Here is a 12,121-nt window from a genome sequence, read left to right on the forward strand (position 1 = left end):
AATTTTGACTGTTTGATACAGAAACGTAGATGATAAGAATGCAATTTTAATGGCTATAACAGTTCACAAACTAAGGAATCTCATGAAAGGCGATGAGACTGCAATTAAGCGATCTTGCTCGTCCTTTTACGCGGTGAGAGCGAATGTGTGAAATTGGTTCTACGCGGTCGCCTATTCTAATTTTGGTAACCTACTATATTGAAGGCATTGAGACACGCCCAAACCGCGTGTCGCCCTCTGAAATAAGTTCAATTTCCGTTGCTTGCAAGTGAAGTTTTCTTCTTGTCGCTACAAAATGCAGACAGTAATGAAATGTGATACCTTGTTATCTTTATATGGACCTGAGATGTCCAGCGCTGCTATTTACACTGTGTTGTGTGTATTGACCGTAGCTGCATGTATTTACTGTACACTAGTGTCTAATTACCGACGGTAGCAAGCTGTGTGTGTATTTTCTGGGATCGATGGTGGTGTCTAACACTTCTGTTACACCTCATTCGAAACTAGGTCAGATTACCGGCATCAGACGTTTCTTTTTGCGCGAGTCTTCACTCCCTTTAAAGATAGTGGATGAAGAAAAAATATATAAATAAATAAAATATTTATTGAAAACTAATATAGATCTAAAAATAGATACCTGTAAACATTCGATATTAGAAATAACTTCAACAGGCTGGAGTTCAAATTTGTTAAAAGACTGACATAAAGATATAGTTCATATGATCACTGCATGGATAAGCTTTCTCTCCTGTATGTGTTCTCTCATGATATTTCAAACAGTGCAGGTCTAGTAGAGGCCTTTTTTTGCAATAGTTACATCGGTGAGGTTTTCCCCTGTGTGTGTTCGTTCATGATACTTCAAACTGTCTCCTGTGTGTATATGCTTGTGATATTTCAAACTCAGTCCCGGCTTGGAGAATATTCTTTTCGCAAATAGCTTACAACGATAAGGTTTTCAGCTGTGTGTGTTCGTTCATGACTACTTCAAACAGCTATACTCTAAGAAAAAGCTTTATCACAATATTTACTGCAGTCATAAGGCTTCTCTCCTGTATGTGTTCTTTCATGAGATTTTAAATTTGTACTCCTATAGTATTAAATGTCTTGTCGCAATAGCTGAACTGATAAGGCTCCCTGCTTCCATTTGTTCTTTCATGAACTTCCCGAGCACTAATTGTGAAAACGTTTTATCGCATGCAGACGCCACATAAGGCTTTTCTCCCATGTGCGTTCTCTCATGATACGTCAAATTTCCGTTTAGAACAAATGTTTTTGCACAAAAGCTAGACCGATTAGTCTTCTCACCCGTGAGTGCGTTCTCTCATGATATTTCAATTTTTTTGCTGTTTATTATTAAGTTTTACTCTAAAATTGTGCAACATTACTTTAGTAGATGGTCAGCCCTATACTGTACATGGCAATTTGATACGAGAGTAACCATAACATTTAAACAGCCGAATTAGTCCCATCTGGGCCACAGTAGCATATACAACAATACAATTCGTCTTCTCAAGACCTTCTCACGCTACCGTTCTCCCACCCCCTCGTCGACAAACCCCCACCCCCACCCCGCACTCACTTCTTGGTAGTTTCCAATGCCACCAACAGTATATTTTTGCGCTTTTAAATACAACCGATGTTTTAACGCACTCTTATTTTTTCTTTGGAATGATGTGCATTGAGTTGGGGGACTGTTCATGCCCTACGCATTGAAGATAATGTTACAGTATGTGTTTCCCAGCGAACAACCCCTTTCACTCTTAGCACGCATGAAACAGCCTAATACATTTTACCAGTCTAGATCAAAATTAATGAAACTACTGTAGTCACCTATACTTTTGCTGATGACGTCATAACTTAATAACCTTTGAATTGATATTTTTGTTAAAATTGACAAGTTTCATTCTACTTTTCGTTTCGTATATTGACAGGGGGTTTTCTTCGTCATTTTTTTTTTCCATATCATTGCCTCGTTCTGTTCTGTTTACGTTATGCATTTGCGTATGAATTACCACACTATAATAGCTGTTATCGTACTGGAGCACAGTAAAGTGCTGAGTGGACACTCCATTCAAACGTGTTGACCAGTACTTGAGTTTCAGAGGTGTAGGCCTATGAGTTTAGGATAATAGGTACAGTAACCACTCTATGATGAAAAAGGAATTGATCCTAACAACAAAGTGACGAAAGTTTTTCAAGGTGAAAACTTCATTTCAACACTGACAAATGCAATCACGATGGGTGCAAGATATATGTAGCAAGTACATGCAGCAATTTGTTTTTTGTTTCGACAGTCAAAATATGTTTATTAATAATCTAAGAACAAGTTTACAGTCCAATTTACTCACAGCAAGATGTTCAGCAAAACCACAATATATGTGGATGTCTCTAGAAGTTTTTTTTTTTTTTTAAAGTCTACTGAAATGCCCAAACAAAATGCATCGTTTATGTGAAGCATTAATGTGAAGAACTTAAGACATAGTTAAAATTTGATTCGTGGTAGGTCGATGATAAACAAACAACCGATACAATACTGTCAATCTAACTTTTTGTAGTTCTTCACTTGTAAGTTAATAGGAAACATCTGTGCCTTATCAATTAAAGTTTCTAGACTACTTAGTCTGACACACATACCATTGAATCAGGGCATAAGATGCAATGCAGAAGTTATTAGCTGTATATAATAGTTCTATGGCCTAAAAATAACAAAAAACAATGTCAAGGACAAGGACAAATGGTTTTGAATAATTTCGTTTATGTGTGCTCTTTGGTTTATATGGAATGTCCATAAATCATACGATGGTTCATTCATTAGCATATATATAAAACGATAGATTAGCGCTAAAATTTAGACTTGCTCTTACAAGCCGACATATTTATCAGTTGAGCCTAAAAGGAGCATTGTAATGCAAATAGTGTTGCGAGGAAGGGGTAAATGCTTGGGAGGGCCGGGGAAGGATCTTGACCCCAAACAGTTCTCAGAACATCTTTATATGACAATAGGTTCTTCATGCCTCAACCTCCTCCGCATCCCCCCCCCCCCTCCAACCCAATAGAAAAGCATTGGGCTCACCTAAACAGGCTAGCAAATCTAGCTACGCCCTATTGCAATGATTCAGCAAGCTTTATAGCTCGAATTGGCCTATATTTTGAAAACCGGAAGAGACATAGAAACTTACTCGCCGTATTATTGTTCGCAAATTAATGCAAACTCGAGCTTATCATGTCCTGTGGATGCCGCCAAGGGAAATGGTCAATCCAAGGGCGTAGGAACCGGGGGGGCTGGGGGCGCCAGCCCCCCCAGTGAAAAATGTGGAGGGGCGGAAGTATCATTCCGCCCCCCCCCCCGCTTCGCAAGTCAGAAAACCCCTTTTTCATTTCCAAATGAGAAAAAAAATCTCACTTGGAGCACCAAATTGCATCTAAGGCCAGGTGAAAATACAAAATTAAGTTTACAAAATGGGGTGGGTGTTGAAGTGTGCTATATTGCACCAAATTGCATCTGAGGCCACCTGGAAATGCAAAAAATTCCAAAGGGGAGGGGGACACCCCCTCCCCTTAGACCCCTCCCCCAGGCCGGCCATCAGTCTTCAGCCCCCCCCCCCACTCAAAAGTACCTTCCTACGCCACTGCTCGAGCTTATCATGTCCTGTGGATGCCGCCAAGGGAAATGGTCAATTGGTTGTATAGGGTAACATTGACGTGACGGAACAAACCACAATATCATCTCTACATCGAAACTGGGAGGAGGATTTGTATTATGTTTTAAAAAAAGTGTTTCAGCAACAATAAGATGGAAACTCAAAATCGAAATCATATGAGCTGCAGTTACAGATTAAATAGATTAGGTACTTATATCAATTTACTTGAAATTGATTTACGTGATAAGCGAAACCAAAGTTGAGTTTTGTGGCAACGACATACCATTGAGTAGATACATCTATCGTTCATATAGAAATAGCTTAGGGTTTTACCTGTTAGTTTCTGTTCTTTGATTAATATAGAAATTAAAAGTTAGTTCTTCTTTTGTTTTATTGAAAGTAGTTCTTGTTTTTTTCTCACTCTCTCTCTCCCTCCCTTTTTGTTTTCGTTTCTTGACTCGTTGATTAACAAATTTAATAATTGATAGCGATAATAGAAATTCTTGTAAATAATTTGAGAATATGGGTTGCTGTTTTATGTAGGTATTGGATGTGTTAATATGCAACATGGCCTTTAAGATGTGAGTATATTTATTTAGCGGAATGGGGGTGGGTGGGGGTGTCAATGGAGAGAGGGGAGAGAGGATAGGGCAGGGAAGGGTAGTATTTGTTTACACAAAAGGGCAGTGATATATGGAATACCCCAAGAGATGATGGTTGTTTAGTAGATTACAATGACTGAAATGTGATGACGATGCATGACGACGACGATGAAAACAAAGAGAATGACGACGATGACTATAACGATGGAGAAGATGATGACGACGATGCCGATGACGACGACGATGACTACGGTGATGACAATGAAAACAAACAGAATGACGACTGTATTGGCTATGAAGATGAAGAAAATGATGACGACGATGACGATGACGACGACGATGACTACGGTGATGACAATGAAGATGAAGAGAAATATGAGAAGAATGATGACGATTATGTAAATGATGACAATAATAATGGTGATAACAATGACGAAGATGATGACGATGAGGAGAATAATAATTTTGACGAAAATGATGAGGATGACGATGATAATGGTGACCATGATCATTCCCATATACTCGTCGATTTTTTAAAGAAAAACTTACCCTAACCACCATAAAAAAAAACAATCTGACACATCTTTTATGGACATTTACAAACAAACTAAACCAGCTATATATGAATTCTCTTCAACCCGCTGAATAAATACGTCACGTGATCTCTATAGACTGTTCAAAATAATATCTTGATGTCATGAAAACGGAACTCCCTCCGACCAACCCCCCTAAGGCAAAGCTATCTTCGTGCAGATTAGAGCAACATGTAGTAACATTCACCACAACTGAAACAGGATCCTTATACACTTTACACAAGATTTGAATCGTTATTTCGTAACAAGAAACAACTCCGCCCCTCCCGTCCTCCTCCCCCACCCATCCGTTTGTAGGGAATGTAGGGGAAAGGAACAGGAAGATTGCTGAGATGTGTTGTAATACTTATCATATGGATTACAGTGATTAATATTGGTATTGATTGACTATGGTATTTCAGTGGTATTTCCCTTTTTTTTCTAATCACATATATATATATATATATATATATATATATATATATATATACATATATATATATATGTATATATGTATGTATATATGTATATATATATATATATATATATATATATATATAATTCCCACATACAGTGAAAGCAATCAGGTGTGCAAATTTTACATGTGACATAGAATTGTTGAAGTAGGTGCGTGGTATTATATATATATGTTTAAGTCATCCAGTATAGTTCCTAAACGTTCAATTACAGTCTCACGTGCTGCTGAATGCAACGCAAAGCTTACAAAACAAAACAGAAATTGTCAGAGTCTTTGTAAATCACGAGTGGTTGAAAATGCAAGTGCTTGTAACTTGAAGAAGGCGTTCTCCATTGTAAATACGTAATAGTATTAATGTTGAACACTTGAATGGTTCTGCAGTAAGTATCAATTTCATTTATATTTTTACTTTTAGGGGAGTGATTGATGAGGTGTATACGTCACACTATCAGTATAGGTTTAGTAATACCGAGCAGCCTTTAAGATTCGAACCAAAACCAGTAAGAAAGTATTGAACGAAACTAATACATACGTTCGGTTTTGATACAACCTACAGTCAAAATGATTTATATAAATATCGGTTCCGAAAAATTTCGATTATTCACTTGTCCGTATCCACCGCCAAAGAAAAAAACTTGTATTCCTTACGATACAGTGAACTGATATCTGGTAGAACATTTGGATAACTATTTAGAGATTATTTTCTACTTTGCCGGTTTTCCTGTCACTGTTTTGGTTAGAAATAACAATGGTAAGTTACGTACTTTTATGAATAATTACGTATATATACTATGTGAATTGTATGTGAAACATATTCACATATATAATTTGATCGATTTCAGTAAACAGAAAATGACCAAAGATTAATCTTAGATAAGTGGTAAGAAAATAATAGAATATAAATAAACAACAAATAACAGTAGTAGAAAAATACAAACAATGATATAAAGTATGGAAATATAATTTAAGGTATATGTAACTAGAAAATAGATAGCCTAAAACATTCACCAAATCAATGATTATTATATGTATATGAAAGGACTCGTACAAACATTAGAGTTTATTCTAAGTCCTTATAATCATAAAATGCAAAATCAACTCTTCTTTGACATACATCAAAATATAGAGATTGATCCAGAAAACTATAAAATTATTTAACAGTTATAAAAAAAAGAGAGAGAATTGAAAGAACTGGTAAAACGGTAATTGTGTTTTCAATATCATGTCTCCAGCCAGTATGAAATTGCATTCGACCAGAAAAAGATTTTTTGTTAACATGCTTCTTTAGTTACACTTTTGTGACCAAAGAAAGTGGACTAATTTTTTTCGAAACTTTTGTCCCCAAATATATCCTGTTTGAAAACTTGGAAAAAGTCGGTTCAAAATTAAAGACTGTAGCCACGGATACGACTCTAAAACATATAACTTACAACTTACACAGAGACACGCATATACGCACAGCCACACACATATCTAGAATAACTACCAATCCTTCATAATCTGTTTATATCTTTGTTCTTTTGTGTTATCGATAGGTCTCAACAAAGTCCATCTCACTGGGAAAGTCCACGCTTTGGATTGCGTTTTCATGCATCGTTTTGGCAAATAGTGTCGAGAGCAGAAGTGCTCCTTGCACTCGTAGGGCGGCATCATCTGGTCCCATTTTTACAATACCTCAGACAAGCTGGGAGGCATATGCTAATGACACTCTTCGAAGCAGAGAAGACGTCGACACGGATGCTGCGGTTCAGTGCCCAGATAGGCTGCCCGAACATGGCTTGAACGCACGTGTAGTAGCAACAACTAGTTCGTGTCCATGGATCAACAGTGAAACTTTCGATGCCGACAGAATACCCATGGTGATACAGCATGCGAGGTGTCTATGCGACGGCTGTTTCGATCCAAGAGATGGGATTCTGCAGAGGGATTTAACATGCTCTCCAATTGAGATCAATATGGATGTCCTTCGTAAAACTGAGACTAGAAACGGCTACGTGAGATGGAGTCCTACTACTGAGAGAGTGAGTGTAGGGTGTGCATGCCAAATCGAATTGATGGCATAGAAATGTCCATTCGATTTTAATGGGAATTCATTGACGTATTTATTAATTTATTTATTTTATATTAATATGTATTTTTGTATTAAGGAACATGTTTTCTTCATTTTATCTCGAGGCTCATATATTCGTTAATGCTAGGGGCAATTTTATCCCCCCCCCCCCTTAAAAGAAAATTTCCGTGTGTCTTTCTCATCTCCTCCCCTCCCCCACCCGACCCCCCCCCCCCTCTCCCCACCACTCTCACCTGTCTCGATCTTCCTGTATGTTTAGTGATATAACCTAGAAATTAATGAAGGTCATTCGTATTGTTCCAAATCTTCTATCATTCTAAAGTGATAGTCGCAATAATCCTCAAACTATTTCCTATTTCCAGAAAGTTCATTCGCAGATATTGATTGGGTTGTTGTTTTTACATAAAAAAAAACGAGTCAGCGGGCAACGCACTCTGTATGAAACAACATATAACAAGGGAAAGATTTATGTATGATATAGTTCACTCTTCTTACCATATTTGACCTTTGCAAAGTTAAAACCGCATGACGCTGTGACGTCAGTTCTATAGCAACTATTATAGATTGCCTTATGATTTGTGCAGCAAAAGGTTACTCTAGGTGCTGAAAGCATCGTGAGTGTAATAACCCTCGATATCAAGTGCTCCAAAAGATTGTCGGTTTAGCTATTATAAGATCTATCAACGATGTTTCTTATTAGAGCTCGTAAATCAGCTCTAATTAATAGAATAATAAGCTGTTAACTAATTACATTGTCACAAAGCTAATTATTGATTTAGGCAATGCTTGGTCACCCATTGTTCATCTGTATTTGAATGATAAGGTATTTCCCCTTTTGAATGGCCAAGCATTATATTCATGCATTCATCCATTTTACATATACACTTGAATGATTGCGTTAAAACATTAGTCAAATGGAGATTTTCAGTTATTATTATTTATCTTTTTACTTAAGTATTCGGATGAACTTTGATATGGATCAAAAAAGGATTTATCGCTATAAAGGGTAACTTCTTTCAACTTAATTCATTACTCCTGTTTTGGTGACATATTTTCCCTTACTTTAGAGATCAAACATTAGTAGTAGTAGTAGTAGTAGTAGTAGTAGTGGCAGTGGCAGTGGCAGTGGCAGTAGCAGTGGCAGTGGCAGTTGCAGTAGTAGTAGCAGTAGTAGTAGTAGTAGTAGTAGTAGTAGTAGTAGTAGTAGTGGTAGTGGTAGTGGTAGTGGTAGTGGTAGTGGTAGTAGTAGTAGTAGTAGTAGTAGTAGTAGTAGTAGTAGTAGTAGTAGTAGTAGTAGTAGTAGTAGTAGTAGTAGTAGTAGTAGTAGTAGTAGTAGTAGTAGTAGTAGTACAATTATTAGCGGGAGTTATTTGGTTGTTAGCTTGTAAATGTTTGTTAAATTTTATTAACCGAGATGCCTCAGCCGTCGACATGAACCTCAGAGAGTATAAAGCTTAATTCTACCTTGTCATAAATTCTTCCGAACAAATATTACTTTTAACTTATGTTATCATATCAATTATTTATATCTACAATAAAAGGAATTTTATCTCACAAAGCTACGAAAATCAGTTTGCCTTTATATCGTGTTGCAGTGTCTGTTAAATACCACGATGGCGTTATTATACATTGATGGTTTGGCCAGGGTCAATATATGAAGGGATGTGAGGGGCTGGGACAACATCAAAGAACCAGCTACCCCCACCAAACAAATGTTTCACCTCAGTGGCGTAGGAAGGTACTTTTGAGTGGGGGGCTGAAGACTGATGGCCAGCCTGGGGAAGGGTCTAAGGGGAGGGGGTGTCCCCCTCCCCTTTGGAATTTTTTGCATTTCCAAGTGGCCTAGGATGCAATTTGGTGCAATATAGCACAATTCAACACTCACTCCATTTTGTAAACTTAATTTTGTATTTTCACCTGGCCTTAGATGCAATTTGGTGCTCCAAATGAGATTTTTTCTCATTTGGAAATGAAAAAGGGGTTTTCTGACTTGCGAAGCGGGGGGGCGGAATGATACTTCCGCCCCTCCACATTTTTACTGGGGGGGCTGGCGCCCCCCAGCCCCCCGGTTCCTACGCCCTTGTTTCACCTCATTCAGTAAGAGGTGGTACACTGTGAAGACCAGTATAGCCTACATATACGCACGAGTTATACTGCATATTGTTACACACATCTAGAGTGCTCAATGAATCCACCAGAGGCATCGAGACACAGGCGGGATCCGCGGGCACAACTATATATGTCACCGGGCCGACCGTTTGGCACTCGTCACTTTCAATTAAATACATTATGGAGTTGAGGTTACATTACATGTACAGGCGCGTATCCTGGATTTTCAAACCCGGGGAGCGCGAATTACTATCTAAGCGGAGCGCCACCATCGGTTGGCGCGCAGCGTACAAGAAAATTTCTTGTTTTGAAACCCCCCCCCCCCCCCCCCCAGATCACCGGAAACGGCACTTCTCGGGCTTGAAATGACCAACCAGATGTACACTTTTTGCCTGAGAACCAGGTATTTCCTAATAGTTTTTTTTTTCCATCCATAACCTTTTTGAAGTTTGTCAACCCGGCACACATCATGTTCGACCTGATGGCATCTCCTGTGGGTCTTTGCTTTTGTAGGTGATTCTACGTCGCGGCCCACAATACCCGTCAGCCCCACTTTTCAAGGTTTTAAGCCCCATATTTGTTCAGAATTTGAAAATTCACATTTCTCGTGAATAAACTCACTTCAAAACATACCCATAATGTTGTACAAAATTTCATCTATGGACAACCAATATAGAAAAACTTCCTTGAACCCCTAACAGACCGGTCAAAATTGCACGAGTAGAGGGAAGTGTGATGCAGAATGTTGGTCAGAAATTTTCGAAATTCAGACACAGTTAATTTATTGGTGTACAAACATTAAAACCTGTTATAACGGCTATTATAAAACTTGGTTGAAGGAAATGAAAAAATGGCAGATATTTCCGAAACCGAACACTACACACATAGGCGTAGGAGGCGCGGCGGCAGTGGCGGAGCTAGGGGTATTGGTCAGGAGTGGCGAGAATGGTCTGTAGGAGCGCTTTCGACACTATCTAAGCGGAGCGCCACCACTGGTTGGCGCGTAGCGTACAGAAAATTTTTGAATAAAGATACTCCCTAGATCGCCGGAAATGACCCTTTCCGGGCCTGGCTAATTTGCAGATAAACGAAGAATAAGGTGTCATCGCCAAATGACACCAACAAAATGTGACAAATGTCAATAAGTAGATGAGAGCTCAATAAAAATGTTAATAATCTAAAATAAGTAAAAAGTGGTAAAGAGCTGAAAAAGGCGCCAGCAGTCCATTTGAGTCCGTCAGGGGGGGGGGGGGGGCATCCACCCCCCGACCGTATGGACGCTCCGCCACTGCGCGGCGGGGGTGCAGCCCCTAATTCGCCATTACTAATGTAAAAGAGAGTTTTGACATAATTGGACCTCCATGCTTTTTATACATCTACATGAGACATGTCGTTGTTTACATTAGCATCCCGCGAAATACTGCGCAATTTGAACGGACCGTACGGTACATGATGGCATGCGATGTAATAACCGATGCTTGCTTATATGATATTGACATGAACACGTTGAACGCGCGCTTCGCGCGCGAAAATTTTTGGTTATTTTTTCAGGCAAGTCGGACAGTTTTGAGGCTTTTCATCCTGGAACGCCATTTTCATGCTCACTGATATGATGTGATATCTGCTGTTTGCGTTACAAATTCGAACAGGCGCGTAGCGAGGAATTTGCCAAGGGAGGGGCGAAGCCTGTAGGCAAATTATCTAAGCGTAGCGCCACCATAGGTTGGCGCGAAGCGTACAAGAAAAATTTGGCCGAAAATGCCTCCCAGATCGCTGGAAATGGCACTACCCAGGACCATTTGTTAGCGCGAAGCGTACAAGCAAATTTTGGCCGAAAATGTCTCCCAGATCGCTGGAAATGACACTTCCCAGGCCTTGTAAGTTGCCTCTAAGCACTTTCTATTTTGAAATTACTTAGCGATATCATTTAAAAAAATGCTGAATGGGGGGGCGGGCGGTCGCCCCCATCCCAAAATGCGACATGTTCCCCGACGACACGGTCGAGTTCGAGACCAGCCACAGTTGGTTTCATAGCACAATTCTACACACGCGTTATGATAGACCATATATAGTACATATATAGATCATTAGTGAGAGAGGAAAATGGAAACGTCAAAAAATGGAGTTGTCGGTGTAAGGGGTAGGGTGAGTCACACTTTTACGAAATCATTGATCCGTCACTGGCTACCCTTCAGCGCTGTAATGATGTCACTGTTCCTCTTTCTCTCCCCGGTGTCTTCGCGTTTTTCTTTTACTCCCTCCTTTTCTCCTTTTTCTCTCTTTCTTCTTTTTCTTTTCCCTTCCTTCCTCTCCTCCTCCTCTTTTTTCCTTTTTTCTTCTCTCCTCTTTTTCTTACCCGGGGGGCGCGCGCCCCCAACGCCCCCCCTGGATACGCACCTGATGTATGCCATATTTTCTGGGACCCCGCCATATTTCTCCGTCCCCTAAATGACCCTGGTACCGGATGAACCTTGGTGCCTGCCGAACCCCATCTCGCCAGTCCTGTCAAACCCATCTGGGTGTATTGACTACTCATGAATTCATTAAATGAGCAAATATGTTTTTGTAACTGATTTTCTAAGGCGTGAATTTGGATGTAACGTCGGTTCTATCCCACTCTCCTCCCCCTCACCGTTCCGATTTACATC

At 39.5% G+C, this 12,121-nt stretch overlaps 1 protein-coding gene across 1 annotated transcript in view; it reads left to right on the top strand.

Annotated features, from left to right (window-relative positions):
* Positions 1-12,121, top strand: part of LOC139974036 (2-Hydroxyacid oxidase 1-like) — a 137,462-nt gene that overhangs the window by 64,538 nt on the left and 60,803 nt on the right. The gene's annotated exons all lie outside the window — the stretch shown is intronic.

Source organism: Apostichopus japonicus, chromosome 2, assembly GCF_037975245.1.
Source record: "Apostichopus japonicus isolate 1M-3 chromosome 2, ASM3797524v1, whole genome shotgun sequence".
Lineage (NCBI taxonomy): Eukaryota > Metazoa > Echinodermata > Holothuroidea > Aspidochirotida > Stichopodidae > Apostichopus > Apostichopus japonicus.